Genomic DNA, 18,475 nt, shown 5'->3' on the forward strand with positions numbered 1-18,475 from the left:
TCCTCTCTTTGTGGCCCTTCTCTGAACCCTCTTCAAAAGGCTGACATATGTCCTATACTGGGGGCCCCAGACCTGGATACAGTACTGCAGATAGGGCCTAAGGAGGACAGAGACAGGACAATCACCTTTCTCAGCCTGATGCCACCCCTCTTCTGGTGCAGCCTCTTCTTCTGTCAAGCTCTTCTACTGCTATGTTATCTTAAATATCAATGGTAAAGATTTTGGCTTAGGATCTATCTTCTTTTTCTGACCTTGCTTAACTGGCCACGATTGAGATTCCTAATAATTTCAAAATTATATATATTATAGGCAGAAACAAGCAAGGAATTATAAAGCAAAAGGAATTAAATAATGAAACATACGTTCTTTTTTCCATGAGGAATCTATCAGTAATTTCCTAAGAAGTTTGGTTTTGAACAGATCCTGAGAAAATTGCATGCTGAGAACTTACAAAACAGTTTTGAAGATTTGAAATAGAAGTTTTGTACTGCTATGATTTATCTGATTCACACATGCAAATGCAATTCTAGACAGATCTCACAGAATGGAAGCAGGAGAAAGACAAAAAACTAACAATCAAAGAGAATAATAGTAATACAGATAAGAGTAAGGTCTCATTTAAATCACAGAATTCTCTTTTCCCATATTTTTTATCAAGAAAGGAGCTACTTATGTTACAATTAATTTTATTTGCTCCTAGCACTTTAGTCATGGCTAATAACCATCACCCAAAGAGTAGCTGCATTGATAGGAAGATCAAATATAAGCCAATGCATCTGACTTCTGTAACATTTAACTTCATAAGAATAATATGGTTCACATTCCATTATTATGTGATTGATGGCATCATTAGAGAGCCAAATAAAACAGATGATACATCAGCTGATACCATTAGGCCAAAATATATTCAGGAAAATCTTCAAGGCCAGATTTGTAATTCATTCATTATTTGTAAAATGTCAACCAAGTATTTGTTTTGCGTCACTGCACACGTTAAAAGTAGAACCTCATTCTGTCAGCTTATTTCCAGTTTTAACTGGCAATCTTGTTTTATTACCTAGATAGTATTAATTTTACTTGTATTCGTTTTTCCTCCTTGAAAAGGTTGTCTGGATTAAGCACACTGAGAAAAATATCTTAGAGATATTTTCATTACAGCAATCAAGCAAAGGTAAAATTTTGTCTGAGCTCACTTATCTTCCTTCCAAAACTTATCAATGCATATTTCCATTGTGATTTCCCCTGGCCATGCTAGACTTAGAATAGTCTAGCACTACTGTCTATTTTCCTAGTCTAATAGCCTAGACACTTTTGTCTACTTTCCTCGCAATTCATTCTCAGAGCTTTCAGTAGCAATTCTGGGGAGCATTCCTCCAAATATCAAAACGACTGTGAGCTCAGCTGGTCACAGCAGTCTTCTTCAAAACAGGTGTTATATGAATATGAATCCCTGGTGGGTGAACTGAAGATGGGTCTCTCCATATGTGGGGGCAATCTTAGATAATGGAATACTTATTGTCTCCTCTTCCAACCATTTTTTGCATTCAAATTGTCCGTGGCTACCCTGCTATCTCACATGTAGTCCTCTGGATTTGCCTCTCATTGTGCACTGATGAGATAGCTCTGGGGAAGTAGGTGTTAGGCCACTTGGCTGCTTTGTTTAGCTCCTAAAGTAAGAGAGCTGGCACAGTGCTCTACTCAAGCCAAAAAAGGAATCTCTTCTGCACAGGGAAAGATGCACAACTTGAGATGTTCAAGGTAGCTTTATGAGAAATATGTAGGTATCCATGGCCCTTAGTCACCTCAGGAAACTAGAAAGGGATTTTGGTCCTTATCTTGAACTCAGGAATTTCAGTGATAATTTCTGTGCTTACAGGATCTTTTTTTGGATCTTATCCTTGAACACATTTGTAATGCCTGAGAATCATATAGTCTTTTGTTTGTTTGTTTGTTTCGTTTCATAATATTTCCAAGCAATTTTTTGTTCCTCTGCTCCATGAATCCCTTCCCAAAAATATTTAATTTGGCTGACAGTGAAATTAAGCAGAGTAGCTGACATCTGTCAGGGATTAGTAGACAGAAAATTACAAGAAACAAATCTGGTTATCTGTGAGTAGTACCATCTGAAATGCCTTTTCACTTCCCTTGTGATGCTAGCCACCTTGTACAACTGGCTTTCCATGTATGTATCTACTACCAAAATCCGTCATATTTCTCTGTTGTTTACTGAAGTAATAATCACAAGTCACATATGCAAATCAAATCTATTAGCTAGTTACTGCAGAGGGAAAATTATTCCCTTCTAATTGAAAAATGCTGGTGAATGATCATCCACTTATCAGATGGCAATCCTTGAAAAGATCACAGCATCTTGTATCAGGCGTTAGTAAAAATACAGAATGAAAGCATGTACTCTACAGTGTTTTCTAGTTGTGATTTAACCCGGCAGTCAGCTGAACAAATCTCACTCTTCCCACAGTGGAATGGGGAAAGACTTAGGAAAAAGAAAGAAAAAACACATGGGTTAAAATAAAAACAATTTAATAGGAAGGAAAAGAAGGGGGGGATGGGGGAGGAGGGGTGGAAACAGAAGTGAAGAGTGCTGAACAAGTGCTGAACAAATGCAAATGCTTACTACCAGCTAAATAACGCTCAGTCAGTGCTTAAGCATGGAAGCTCCTATGGCCAAATCCCCAGTTTTGTTGTTCAGCATAATTCCATACAGTATGGGACATCCCTTTGTCCAATTTGGGTCAGATGTTCTGGCTCTATGTCCTCCCAGATAGTCCCAGCTGTACCTGCAGCTCCTTGCTGGTGGGGCATCATGTAATGGTGAAGTATCCTTGACTTAGTATAAGCACAGGAATAATGTTGATGAGCCCTTGGTCGCTCCTTTTCTGTCCCTTTGCTGGTCCTGAGAGAAAAACTGCATTTGAAATTGGTATTGTACGGCCTTCTTTTTCCCAATTTCTCTTCAATTCTGCTTCCCAGTTTCTGAGGAAAAAAAACCCAAAACTTAAAAGAACGTCCTTTCATACCATCATTTATAGTAATTCCATTGGTTTTTCCTGGAAAATTGGTTCATTATTCTTATAGACCTATAAAACCTTTAAGTAATCTTTCCCTCAGTGATAAAACATGTATTGGTCAGAAAATTAAGAAAATATAATCTGGAGCACATGTAAGGGTCAGGACTGTTGAGTAAGAAAATACTGCACTGGATTTAATTACAATTAAAGATCCTTGAAGAAGGGAAAAACAGAAGATGGGGGACAATATTCAACTATAATTCAAGAGCAGGGCAGAAAAGATGATGGAGAGTATAGAACACGTACAGATACATTGCAGAAATGACTGTACTCAGAGAGATTAACAATAGAATATCTTGGAACATTGTATGGATGGCAGTTTTTACCTACACACCAATACAAACTGAACCTGGTGTCCCATATAATTGACAGATATTCAGTTGGGATTACTTTACCATTTAAAACATCAAATATCTGGCCCCAACTAATTGTCTTCCAGGATCCCCATACTGGTAGTACAACAGACAAATATCTTGAGATTATTCAACCTATCCTAATATAAGTGAAAACAGTTGTCCTTTGCAAGTGCCACTGTTTCTTTCATGCATATAGTCAGTCTAGGCTTTCACTTTAAGACAGTTAAGTTAGGAGATAAGTCCCACTCCCTTGGCCTACATGAACAGATCTTACAACACTCGCCTTTTCTTAAGAGAAATACTTGTATGGTGTTTCTGTTAAAGATTTGGTGCAATCGCAGAGAAAATAAAAATGCTTTAAATTTTTCTTTTGTGGATAGTTTAGTAGCAACAATAAAAAAGTAATATTGGGAAACTTATCATCAAACCACAAACTTCGTTAGAAAGAGCTTGCATAATAACATCGAATTAGTTGAACAAGAAGACTAAGAATTCAGTTTACCAAGTTTTTATTCACATATGTTTCCTGCAAAAGTCTTGCTCATTACCTTTTTTCTTGGTAAACTCCAGAACATGACTATCTGTTAGGTGTGACATAATGCATTATACCGCTCACATTGCCATGCTCTGTGAGAAAGGGGTCCCTTGCTTGTTTCTCTTTTCTTTCTCTTTTCCTTCCTTCCTGCCTGTCTTCCTTCCTTTCTTCCTTCCTTCCTCCCTCCATCCCTCCCTCCTTCGTTTCCTTCCTTTCCTTTCTCTCTTTCCCTCTCTCTTTTTTTTCTTTCCCGCTTACTTACTTGCTCTTTCTTTTGTTTTCCTTTTCTCCTTTAGTTTTTTCTTTTTTAATTTTTTTTCCCCAACTCTAAAAGAACAGCGCCACAACATTTCTTATAAATTTGAACATTTAAACAGTGGTAAGAGCATCAACGTCAGACTTACTGTTCCATTTATCACTTGGTAATGACTCTGCTGGTTGTTCACTATGTGTAACTTTCTTAGTTTGAGCAATGAAAATAGTTTAATTAATCTCACTTCTGTTTCTCGTAGATCTGTCATCATTTCATTACTCAATAGTATCCTAAGGATACATTAGTGTTCTTCTCAGCCTGTTTATCTAATTTTCTACTGTGCCAACACCACTGTTGAGATTCTGGACATTTGTTGCATATACTTACGGAACTTTTGGTACTCCTTTACCTGTAACACTGAGACAGAACATTAACTGACCTTAAGGATGGACATTCATTCAAAAGTGACAAAATGTAAGAATTTCTTCCCACAGTGGAATCAGAAGTTTGGTTTTTTTTTTGCATGGGAAATCAGGTACTGAATGAAAGTGATGGGAGCTTGTACTGGGGGGCCCAGAACTGGACACAGTACTCCAGATGCATTCTCAGCAATACTCAGTAGAGTTGAAGGAACACCTCTCTTGACCTGCTGGCAATACTTTGCCTAATACAGTCAAGAATACTACTAGACTTGTTAGTGGCAAGGGCACATTGCTTGGTGTCTGGCAGGCATCCTAGGTCCTTACTGCAAAGCTGTTTTCCAGCTGAATGTCTCCCAGCATGTTCTGTGCTGATGCGTGGTGTTGCTTCTCCTCAGATGCCAAGCTCTTTACCTCTTGCTGAAATTCACCATTATTTTTTTGTCAGCACACATCTCCAGATTGGCAAGGTCTCGTCTCTCTGGATGGCTGCACACCCTGCTGACATGTCAGCCACTCCCCTCAGATTTGCATTTTCCACAGACTTACTGAGGGTGCTCCCTACTCCATCATACATGCTGTTAATAAAGATCTTAAACAAGATCAAACCCAGTATTTACCCCATGGTACTCCCTTCGTTATTGGTTTCCAGCTAGACTTTACACCACTGAACTATAATGTTTTGGATCTAGCCGTTCAGACAATTTACAGTCCATCTCATAGTCTGTTCATCCAGCCCATACTTCAACGGCTTCTTGTGGGTGAGAGTGTCAAAAGCCTTACTGATGTCTAGGAAGATGATATCCAGTGCTCCCCATTCATCTATTAGTCTGGGTATTTCATTATATATATCAGGTTGGTTAGGCATGACTTTCCTTTGGCAGATCACCTTCTACTCTGATTATTTTCTTGTCTTTCATGTGCCTGGAAATGATTTCCAGCATTAACATTTGGATTTCATGGTTCCTTATATCATTTTACTGCTTATCACTCAATCATCTTGCAAGCACACAGGATATCTTGCCTGAATACTCATCCTATGTTACTTCTTTCTTCCCTTTCTTCCAGTTAATTCTTTATCTATCTACCACACACCTCCTTGCAGCCCAGCCCTGATTCTGCATTCAGATGCTGTGGCCTTTCACATGCCCTGGTAACACTTCCCTCTCTGTGAATGCTAAGTCTGCACAGAAGTGGTAGGAAACTTCCACACATTTTGAATTGCCCAGAGATCTTTTCTTGGCTTCTGGGTAACTGATACTGGGAGGGCTGTTTGTGAGGCCTTCTCTCATGACAGTCAGGTACTGCAAAACAAGGAGGGAACCAGTTTCTCTGGAGCAATGTTTAAAGCTATCGAGGGGCAACAGGAGATTGTTGTACATCTGAACTGGGAAGAGCCATTCCAATTAATCTATAAACTTTTGTTCCTTCTTCCCTACCTTTAGAGGATTTCAAGACTGTTGGTCTGAATCTGAAGCTCCTTTTTTATCTAACAATAAATTATAAACACAAGTATTGTCTGGAATGCATTGGAATAATCATGCAAGGACCACAAGTTGCTCGAAAGTCTACAATTCAAGTAATCTGAGGATGCGGAAAAAAAGTTTCCAGAGATGTGTGGTTAATATTCATCATTATGTGCATTTTTTCCAACATGACTAAAGAGCTTTTAGGCCAGTCTTGCATTCCTGCTCACCTAATAATCCAAATGATGACACTGTGCAATCAGTCACAGTGAACGAAGTGTGCTTTGTAAGCAGTCAACACACCCCATTTTCTGAAACTACTCCTGCTCCACTCGTCACTTTTCTCCTGAGAAACACAGTATTCCCCTCCTTGCTTTCTGCTGGTTGTCTCTACTTTGTAAGTCACAATTTGAAAGTACTCTCTAGTAAGTACAGAATCATCTCTGTCACTGCCAAGTATTGTGCTTGTGGTAAGTTTTGGCTTCGTGTTTCTTTACTTAAAGATAACTCTATATGAAAATGAATGAATGATTTTGTTTCCTTTGGGAGAATGGGGTAAGTATGTGTTATTTAACACTGCTTGGCAGAATTATAACAGATACCAAGTGAAAAATGGTCTGAAGTTGCCAATAAGGGACTCCGCAACAGCCAGAGTCAAAGCAGAAACACAACTGAGTGAGAAAGGATTGTCAGGGCCCTGATGGCACCAGGGATCCCTGTGGGCTCTGGATAGGCTCACCCATGGCAGAGCCTGGAAAGCAGCCCCATTCCACTGCCTCACTGGCAGCAAGCAGCTAGGGGCATGGGAACAGTCCCAGTTCCAGGCCTCAGGCACCTCCCTCGGGACAGGATCAGGCTGAGGTCAAATCAGGACATGGACCCATGGGTGGGGGCTAGAATAAGCAGCAAATAGCAACATTCTCATCAACAGAAACATATATCATACTACTGCTTTTATGATGCCATAGATATGTGAGGCATTTTGTAGGCGAAGAGTGAAATAAATTTAAGTATAATGTGCAGCGTAGGCTATTTCATATAGCTGAGCACTGTGGACTGGACTACTCTGTGGCCAAGCTCCACCAGCATCACAACCCACTGGCTGCCAAATGAGTACGGAAAGGAGAAAGCCACTGGCTGCTTAAGGTCAGCGCTTGGTAAGTTCCTGTGCTATTGCCTCATCTGAATCTTATAGTGACTTACTGACTCTGTCTTCCTTCTTAATATGATATCTTTAGAGTAGGTGGGCAAGCAGAGAAACCTGTGAGCATCGCATTCAGACAGACAGAGGAGGATGGATGTAACCACATACATGCCTTTCAGTTTTCAGCCTGAGTCTTGCCCAGAGCTCTGGTCTAACTGTACTGAAGGACCTCACTACTTCTTGGGCCTTAACTTCCTATTTCAGCCATTACATCAAGATCTCTGAATTCAGGATTTGTTGTTCAGAAACCCTGCCATGGAAGAATGGTGATGTTGATCTGATGACTAGTGCTATTTTATTTCTGAGGGAAGCTGAGGTATCTATACAGGAAGCAGTGCTTGCAAAGGTAGATAGAAATAATTATAAGTAGTAACAAAGATAAGTCTGTAGTACAGAGCACAGTATGATCTATCATTTCTCAAAAGAACTACATTTCAGCGCACTTCTCATGCAATCTGTTGTGTTGGTCACTCTGAATGTGATGCCTCCTATCTATTCCCATGAAAAAAAAACAGCTACAAAGAGTACAATAACACTATTTAATAGAGATAAGTCTCAGCTACAGAATATTAGTTTTTCAACAGTCACCACCACTAGCTGTATATTTTCAGCAGTGAATCAAGTGAACAAGACCGTGCATGACATTGTAAGCCAACATAATAGAACAGAAGGCATTACTTTTTGAGCAGCCTTCAAACAAATCTGTATGAGCACTGTTGTCGATGCCTATAGATTGGTGGCTTGCAACCCTGGATAAAAAGAACAACCAGATGGCTTGAAGAGATACACTGGAGAAATGATTTAGCTGTGCAGAAAAGCTCAAATTGTTTTTAATCACACAAAGAAAGGAACTGTTAACGGGAACAAATATATGATTAATAGCTATAAACTAAGTGTCCCTGGGACCAGATGCTCTCTGCAAATACGTAATGTTCACATTGTTAAATGGATGTTGGAAAACTGGACACATTAACACAGTGCACTGCCCAAGTGATTCAAAGATTAGAGAAAAAGTCTAGAGGAAGTTTAAGAATTATTTCATGGTACTTGTGCAGGAAAAAAAAAATACGGTGCTCCATGGGATTCTCACAAAAACAATAGCAAAAACAAACAAACAAACAAAAACCCCAAAAACAAACAAAAAAACACAGGCAAATTTGGATCATAAAGTGAGCATTTATTTATTTATTTTTTTCAACAGTGAAGATGAATGATGGAAATAAATGGACCAAAAAGAAACATTAGAAGATTCTCTGTCCATGAAGCCTGTATATCTCTTGGGAAACTATGACTAAAACAGAATCATGTTACTGGGATCAAAGCAGGAATCTTTTAACAGACTTTAATAGGCCATGATATATGGAAAATCATGTCAGAGGATCTGATGATATGTGTCAAGGAAACTGTCTCTCAGTCCCTAAGTTGATCTTTTTTGGGATTATCAGAGTAATATATGTTTTTGAATGACATGGTATTTTTGTCATCATATCCATAATCAGCAAAGAGTATTTGATGGTTCTTTCCAAGTTTTTAAATTTTCTGAGTGAAAACAAACCTTCTCTCCCTTCCACAAATCAACAAAAAACACTTATGGGAAACAAAGGGTACGTAAACAATTTCAGCATTCTTGAATTAATTTCATATTCTTAAATTAATTATAGGAGATTAACTGTATGTTTGTAGATTTAATATTGTGGTACATATGGAATTATTTACTTCATAAAACAAGCTAAAGTAATTAATGCTTTTTAGTCATAGGAAATTCTGTGTTTTAGTAACTGAACACATATTTATAAAAATAAATGTCTTCTTAGAGACTATTTTGGAGCTCTGATTTGGGAAGTATACTGCATCTTTTTGAGAAGTGGCTTCTGTCATAGCGTCCCTTTCCCTTTCTTCCCATTTTCCTTTATATTTAAGATATTTACTTATTACCACATAGTTTATTAACTTGTTTCATAAGTTCTGCTGAACTTAACCCAAAGTATTTGAGAAACTAAGTCAACTGTTTCCCTAGAATAAACATACATATCTATAAATAACAAAAGTTTCAAAAACAAAACAAAAAGATAACTTTCTAGTCTGTAATTATCAGCCTCTCCAGTTTTAATTACAAATGCTGAGGTCTTAGGATGCAAATTAATAACCTGGTGTGATATTATTTCTCTGATTCAGATAGATTCAAAACTTTCACTCCGTTAACTTTGTCTAAGTTCAATATTGGTTCAAACATTACCGGTCCAAATCACTCATGTTTTCTGCCAAAGCAAATATCATTGGTCTCTGACAGCTGGCATGCTGGCATACTGTTGGCTCAAAAGTACAAAGCTGACACATAGTCTGTAGATCCATATCCTGTGTCCTGAATAGATGGGCTGAAATACAATTGATTGTGTGCCCAGGTCTGAATTTTTTCACTTAATTCTGTCTTGATGATCCGGCAATAGACAGATTTGATATGACTGACTTGAAAGTTAAATACTTTACAGATACTTCCAATCTCTCTTTTTTCTTTCTTTTTTTCTTTTTTTTCCTATTTTTAGGAAAACCATTACTTCTGCTCCAAAAAAAAAAAAAAAAAAAAAAAAAGATAAGCTGCAACTTAATTTATGAAGTTGGATGAACTATATAGGAAACTTCACATTGACTTCACGGGTTCACTTTCTCCTACACAAACAAACCTGGTGATTAGTGATAGCACTGTGATTCTGCCTGAACTCTTAGAAACATCTGGTCTTTTATAGTTTCCTGATAGAAGTCAGGCATTTTTGCTTTGGTATGTGGTAACATAATGTGTTATTGTAATGACTTAATTACCCACAAAGCAAGGTGATGGTTTTACACAATGGCCATAAAACATTTGGAGTCTGGGTAGAAAAAAAATATTATGCCTGCGGAAACGATCAAACAAGGACTTGTTTTCCCTTTCTTTCTCTTCTTGAAAATGGTTATGGTAAATAATACTCAGAAAATCTTACCATACAAGAAATCTTAATCTGCAATTTCAGTTAAGATGCTAAGCTTATGAAGGGGATACAGGATGACATGGAATTGCCACCAAAGAAAACAGTGGGATATAGCACTATTATTTTTATATATATATATAGTGATTTGTACAAAAAATCACAAGGGGAATGTGTAATGACAACATTACTGTTGGCTTGCATAGTATGAGAACCAAAGTTCAGGTAACATAAGTGTATCACACTACAACATAAAAGAATGCACTTGACTTTGAGGCTTGATAAAGTATAGGCATTAATGAAAGTAAGGTAAAAAAAAGTAAAGTCAAAAAAGATGCCTTTAACTTTCATTTTAGTTACTCACAATTTTTAAGACTATTGGTTAAAGACAGCAAAAGAATCCATGATGCATCTTCTGCCTTTTAAATTCTAACAATAGAATTGCTCTGTCATGTTTGGATATGATCTTCCTTTCATAGTAATATAAACATTGCTTGCATTCTTAGCTGTACTGAAATCTATGACAGTTATTTTATTAACTTTATCTGGGCCAGTTTTTATCTTTTCTATTTATTTTATATATATATAAGGAAATGTAAATACCAACACACTGACTGCCACTATACTTTTTAGGTGCCTTTACCAGTCCACATCTTTTTGTCTTTCTTTTCTCACAATATCAGCTTGCATTGTGATGCTGCACCTATCTCAGCATGTGCACATCTGATGGAATGTATATGGACACTGTGAAGGAGTAGCATAGGCAAAGGGTGATGTATATTAAGTTGCTGCCTATTTTGTAAAGCAGTAATTTGGGAGGTTGGAGGTAAGGAAATACCTTTGTAAAAGAATTTCCTCTAGTCGAGCTTATTTCTTTGCTGGTGATCAGAGACTGAAATGTATTCAGAAATTGCACAGATATTTGTCCCTTGCCCCAGATAATGCTAGTCCTTGAGTGAAAGAACCAGTTTTAAGTGAAGTACAGGGCTTTGCTGGTAGTAATGATCTTGTAGTTTAAGTTGCTATAGTTAAGTGCTTCTGTGTCTATTTCAGGCATATGCAGTCCCATTGAAAACAATGAACAAAGTCATGTTGCCACTTATTGGCATAAGTGCTTTTCAGAAGTAGAATGGATATTGGGAAAAACAAACAAAACTAATCTGCTATGTTTATACTTAGCCAACCTTTCTATGACAAATTCTTCCTGATATCCAATCAAAAACTCTGCTAGTGCTACTTGAGGCCATTTCCTCACTTCCTTTCATTTGTCATCTGTGAAAAGAGACCAGCCTTTTTCTTCATTATGACCTCATTTCAAGCAGTTATCAGCCTCCTCCAGACAAAACAGCCACTTCAGCAGCTTCTCATTTACTTCTTTTCGAGTCCCTTCCCCAGCTTTGTTGATCTCCCCTGTACATACTCAAGCAACACAATATCCTTGTAGTTAGGTGTTCCGAACAGTACACAGCCTCACCAGGGCTGAGTACAGGGGGATGATTACATCCCTGATTCTGCTGACTACACTACTTCTGATATAGCCAGGTCATACTGACCTTCTTGGCCATCTGGGCACTAGGCTGGATCATGTTTAGCCAGCTGCCAACCAGCAGAGTGCCCAGTTTTTTATCTGCTGCACAACATTTCAGTCACTCTTTCCCAAGCATACATATACATCTGCACACTCCTATTTTAGAGTTTATTTAAAGCAGTGCTGGGAGAGGACTGCTCAGGTTGCTTCTGAAATTTCACTTTGAGAATGTTTTCAGTTGTTGCTGTGAGGTGCCTCTCTGTTTCAAACCTTTATTTTCTTGATTTTCACTGTGTTTGGCTAGGATAAGAAGAAAAGCAGCTATGCAGCGGCATGAATTGTTATCACAGCAAAGCTTACTCTATTGGCTTTTTCATTTCCATTTGTTCCATTTCCAGTGGCTCATCCCTTCTGCAAACTCACAGTGAGTAGGTGAGGAGCTTATTTAATTCAACTTAGAGAAAGTCAAAAACAAGTTAACAAACAAGATGCTGACTTCAGGGCAGTCTGCAGAGAAGACACATTCCTTCTCTAGGAAAACTCGGTAGCTTTAAAATGCAGCCAGAGCTGGACAAAGCAAAAGCAGGTGCTCTGCACTGGAGGAATGGGGTGGGGGGAGACAGTGATTTATGTTTAGAAACTTTAAATGTTTCTTTCCAGACATAGGAATGTGGGGATTTTTTTCTTTTTTTTCTTTCTTTTTTTTTTTTTTTTTTTTTTTTTTTAAATATATACGTATTTAGTAAAAGGTTTCAGACAGGAAAATAAAAATCCTGTGGTTTCAAGAGGATTTTTTCCCCAACACATATTACAGTTGTGCAAGAGATCTTTATTTATCTCTTCAAAGTTTAGTTCTCATACTGACAATACTGTCTTCTTATTTCTTCATACTGTCTGCTCACTTTATAGCATCCTTCATGTTCTCCCATTTTCTTTGTAGACACGTGAGGGAAGAACAGGCATCTTATTGCTGGCTCAACAAGTCTAGCAATGTGTAGTTGCTGTGATCTACAAGTATTTGATCTGTGTGGATATTACTGTGAAAAGCTGCATCAAATTAGTGAGTGCTTTTTTTCCCCCTCAAGCATAAGGATGTTATTATTACTATATATATATATATATTTAAATAACACATTCCACAAGTAGGCCTCAATTCATTTGTATATATTTTACCTTTTATTATGTATACATACACATGGACAGACAGACAAAAAACTTCTCTTCCTCCCCCTCTGTCTCATTTTCATGCTAGGCCGATATTTTAAAGAAAGTTTTGTGAAAGATTAACCCCTTTATGAAGATCTGCACTTAACTGCTGTAGAACTGCTATGGAGTATAACCTGCTGTGGCTTTGGGGGAAGAGTCTTGCATCTCTTTTTCAATGTTTCTTTATTCTGTTGAGTTGGTTCATTTATTGATTCATACAAAACATGGAGATGTTCTCAGAAACAGCTACTGCCTCCCCTGCTTTCCACTGTTGTGGATGCTTATTTTCCATTCCCTCATAAAGAGAAAGAGTGGGAGAAGTAGAAATTAGAGTCTCTTTTCTCTTCCCCAAACCCTCAGGAATTGGCTGTCTTAACATCAAAGAGATGAGAGTTGCATACAACTGTAGGGCAAGATAAGATGGTATACGATTAATGTTTCAAGATGGGATATAATTAACATTTCTTCTGCTTGAAGAACTCTCTTGCTCCTATAAACTTTTCCTACTATGACCACTAAGGCTGTCTTAACACTAGAACTTGAGGATGTCTGTAAGTCACTTTCTTTATTTAAGTGGAAAGCTGGATCCACATTGTCCTCTGCCCTCCCCACTAAAATTTATAGAAGTGCTGCTACCTACTCCTGTGTAATTATTAAATGCCATTCACCTGGCAGAAAGTATAGTCTGTAGCATAGTAATGTTGCATAGCACAATGCTAAGAAAGAGTTTTTGTTTTTGCTGATAATTCCCCAGATAGGACATTATTACGTAGTTCTCTGATTTCCATTGAATCCTCTTTTTTTTTTTTGTGGCTTATTTTATATGTTCATTCAGTAAGACAAAGGGGCCATGAGAGCATGGCTTTCTGTTGAGTGAAGTCTATAAAATAGCATGATTTCACCTGAATACCTATCTGAGCCAGTAAGGGACAGGGTGCCTTATTCCATTCAACAAATATCTTGGTGGAAAAAATGGTTTTTATGATTTTCGTTCCAAGTCTACACAAATGAAGTCTTCACTTCCTCATATGGTGTTTCTCAAGCTATGAGGTTATAGAACATACCAAGTTTAGTCAGGTAGAACATGACAGCCATCCAAAAATGACTTTACTTTTCCAGTAGGCTATATTCTATTAATGTGTCGTTTAACCACTTCCATTGACTTATTTTTATCTCCTCTACATTTGTCTTTCTCCATCTCCTCATAATATCATTTTCTCCCCATGTTTTTGAATTTCTTATCTAGATCAATACCTTAGGGAAAGTTTTCATGGTTTTCCAGCTGAATTCAATCTGCACAGAGCCATTTGTGGCTTTTTTTGTTTTGTTTTGTTTTGGTTTGGTTTAGTTTTTTTGGTGCTGTAAATCTTACAGTTAGTCATATAAAGAGAAGTTTCTGTAATTCACCTTCTCTTTCAGTCATCATCATCACTGCTGAGGATCCCGATTCCAGCTGTTCCCGGTGTCTAGGCAAGAAACTCCCAGGTAACAACCAGATGAATCTCAAAACTGCAGCAAACAGAAAAAGTTTTGTCAGGAAACCAGGAGGGAAATGTTTCTTGGGAGTAGAGAATTGTTTCTTCCTGAATGTGTCTTCTTGGGGTTTTTTGTTGTTGTTGGTTTTTTTGGTCAGCTTCTTCAAAATATGTACATATTTTTAAGAGGGTAACCAGGGTTTAGATATAACCAGTCACTACTGAATTGTTCTCAAACGTTGTATCTCAACCTAAAATGAATTGAATGACTGTACTTTATTTCACCTATTACAAATTTCTTTGTAGTCCCATATTATGTTATCCTAACGGCTATTAGATACAGTACCACTGTGATAGTGCCCTCCTGATATAGCAGTGTACAGTGAAGTCAAACCTACTGTGTGGGTCATAATAAAAAAGATCTGTTTTTCTTTGGAGACAGTGACATCTGGAAACCTTGCCTCTCGTGTTACTGTAAGAAGGATCTCATCAGGGGAGAGCTGAAAAGCTGTTAGTGCATACCAGCTTTTTCCCAGCAGGAGAGTCCTCTCAAAGACAAACAATTTACATGTTTAATTAGAAGTGGAACAAATGCTACATCGCAGATGTGCACATCTAAAAAACATGATTTTATTCCATGGCAGACACACTCCTCTCATTCCACACACTTAATTTTTTATTTTTTATTTTTTTTTAACAATTAACATTTAATTTTAATAAGATCTACCACCATGATATAGAGAACTGAGAGGAAACGGAATCGGGAGCAATAGTATAAATATAACTGCTAAGGAAAGAGGGCAAAGAAATAACACACAACCTGTCAGAACTTTGTGTTCTGCCTGTAAACCTCTGAAGCAATCTCAGACTATTTCCTTTGCTAGATTTGAGTGGTAGAAGAAAAGATTTTTTTTGACAAATCAGGTGCAAAGCAATTTGGCATCTGCAAGTAGCAATTCAAAGAGTGAACGTAAGAACAAAGACAGAGAATGTCATTACATTCATCACTCATGCAGAGAGTGAGGAAAAAGTGAAGGGAATTTTATTGCCATCATGTACAGTATCATTAACCACATGTCAGCTAAGACTGTTCTTTAAGCCAAATCCAAAAAGCTAGTCAGTGAAAAAAATGTGCTTGCACTGTGTGCTTTCTACTTCATCAGCCAAAGATGGCTGCACCTCCGGTAGTAGAACTCCTGTATGTTACCAAGAATGCTTCACATCTTTAATTCCTCCATCAGTCTATGTTTTCATATATGGATTTCTTTTTTTCCTGCAAAGTTGTCAAGATTGTCCAAGATATCTCACACAAGCCAACCAGCATTTGACTAGCTAAGCCTACTTCCCATTCAATATATTCTCCACCACTTTCTTGGACTAAGGAAATATTTCTAATGGAATATATAAAAAAGCAGTTTCATATTTCTCATCTAAAATATTCCAGAAGGCTTTTTACAAACCATGACAGAGAAAGGAAATAGCTGATGGAGATATTTTTCTCAGTTGGCTAACCACAATATGTAAACACAGGGTTATGATAAATATCAATATCATTTTAGTTTTCTTTGTACCCAGTTAGAATATGCATGACATAACACCCTATGAACTGCCATATTCTCACTATTTACAGCTTTTTAACTTTCTATTTTTTGTCAACTTTTAAAATCAGATGGACTTGAAAGAAACAGAGTAGTTAGAATGTGAATTTTCTTCAGTGACTGTGTGACTGGCTAAAACTCAGAAAGAGGCAATATACTTTTGTGAAATATCTTTCAAATATCCTTCAACAGGCTATCTGGAATACAAGGAGCAGATATGGTCTTACATTTCCATGCAAATCCTCAGAACATACAGAGCCTAGGAGAACATCAAAACTTACACTTTATGTCATACATACTTCATTTTCTCAAAACAAGGAAATGCAAATAAGCTACCCACACTCTTTTGCCTCTGCAGCACCCTCTTGTGCTGTATGTCTTCTCCTGTCCTTGCTCCTATTCCCAGTCCTTTACTCTGACCCACAAAATCTTCTGAGAAGCAATTTAGGGTGTTATGAAGAGAATTATCCTAAATGTCTAGGCTCATTCCTGGAAAGGCTGAGCCAAGCCAAGCCTATGCAGTCCATGTCAACCTTATGCAAAATGAAGGGTCATGAAAGTCTGCATGAGGCTTCACAGATATAGAAATGGGGGCACTTTGGAACTGTCTGCTTACATGATCTTGAAGCTGCAGTAATAACACTGCATTGCAGACTCAAGAGGCTGACAATTTTCTGAACAAAGTTAATGTGAATTTTGGAGTATTTGGATTAGTCATCTTTTAAACAGTAAACAATGTCAGTCCCAGTGGTAATTCAGACTTTATGCTGGCAGTATTCCCATTGCATTTAGTGACATTTTCATTGAGTATGGACATGAGGACTTGCTCCATATTCTATAATGTTGAGACAATGCATGCTGACTTGTCACCCCCAGAAATGCATGTTTTTCTGGTGAGACTTCCCAGTCTGATGTATAGTTTTAGTGACCTCTTCGCACGCCCTTCCAAACACAGCTGAATTGAGGAGTTACTTATGGCAGTCACTTCAGGCTGAGCAGTTCTTTTCATGTCTGTCTCTCGGATACAACCTTACAGTTCTCATTAAGAGATTTCTTAAGTTTCATGGGCGAGAGAACTAACAAAAAATTCTTTATCTTTGTGATGTAAGAAGCATCAGACATTTTCCCAGTAAATTTTACTCTTAGAAAAACATTATTACATGAAATGGATACACAGAACTGAAATGGAAATATGTTAAAAAGTCATGTAAAATTTTCCAGAAAAACACAAAAGATCATCTACACTTCATTTTGTGAGATTTATTTTTTTAAGTATACCACTTTACTGGAGTATTGAAGTTTTCCTGCAGGGCTCCTTTTTTACTTCCAGAGCTTTATAAAATGAGCATCGCAATTTATCTTCACATTGCCTGTTCAAAGCATGAAGCATGTTTTCTAAGGTTTCTGCTTCATGCTTTCATGCTTTCAGCTTCAGAACGCAGTACTGATTCCAGTTCAACTTGCCTGTGTCCATAAAGTAAGTCAAAATTAATTTCTGAATCAGTGCAGATTAAAGGATTATTTTCTTTGCTCAACAATACTTCAGCCCGTTGGATCAGTCAGAGATGTAGATATAAAATTCCTATTAGAATAATCATTCAAGAGACTATGGCTTGACTAGGGAAAATCCTTGATCCTTCCTAAGAACATTCCTACACTCTGAAAGTCAAATTCTATTTCCTACCAACATAAATCTCTTATATTTTCTTAATACTTGAAGGTATACTTAATGTAATACTTGTGGATTATACCAAGGTATCCAGAAACAACTGCTCTATACACAATAGGAATGTTAGAAGCAATGCAGATGACATCTATAGATTAAGGCTACATGAGGTTAGGTAGAAGACCTGCAATGACTTGATCTTTTTACATAATTTGTCTGATTGTGTGGATGGTTTATCTTTGCTGTTACAGAGTTCAGAATTTCAATGAGAAATCAGCTCTTCCCAATCTGGCTTTTATGACTGTGGCATTGACTTAAACATCACAATTTATACCTGGATTTATTATGTTCTATCTTCTCTTTTTTCTGTGTAATAAATAGGCTCAAGGTTCTTCTTTAGTTATTCACTGTTGAATTTTAAGTACTCTTAGTAGTTTTTGCATTCATTCTTTTGATACACATTGAATTGGGAAGCCAAGTAGCAACTTGCTATCAAAGAAAAACAGTATGTACTGGTAGAAACTTTTAAGTAGGAAACACTGAAGGAACCCTGGAAAGATTACATAGAGAGTAGCACGGAAAAAAAAAAATATAAAAATCTGTTCAGACCTAGTAGAATGGAATGTGAACTCCAATGTATCTTACATTTACTGTCACTACAACCAACAACATTTGTACACATTTTGTTCATTTTTGTCTTTGGTCTTCACCTCTAGA

General features: G+C 37.4%; 1 long non-coding RNA gene across 1 annotated transcript; it reads left to right on the top strand.

Moving 5' to 3' along the window:
* The first annotated feature begins 12,036 nt into the window (after positions 1–12,036).
* LOC107311457 (uncharacterized) lies at positions 12,037–18,149 on the top strand. The gene is made up of 2 exons (XR_001554076.2): positions 12,037–12,245; positions 14,439–18,149. It is a non-coding gene; the product is annotated as an uncharacterized LOC107311457 (long non-coding RNA).
* The last annotated feature ends 326 nt before the right edge of the window (positions 18,150–18,475 follow it).

Source organism: Coturnix japonica, chromosome 3 (assembly GCF_054131305.1).
Source record: "Coturnix japonica strain WE chromosome 3, WE-NBRP24, whole genome shotgun sequence".
Classification (NCBI taxonomy): domain Eukaryota; kingdom Metazoa; phylum Chordata; class Aves; order Galliformes; family Phasianidae; genus Coturnix; species Coturnix japonica.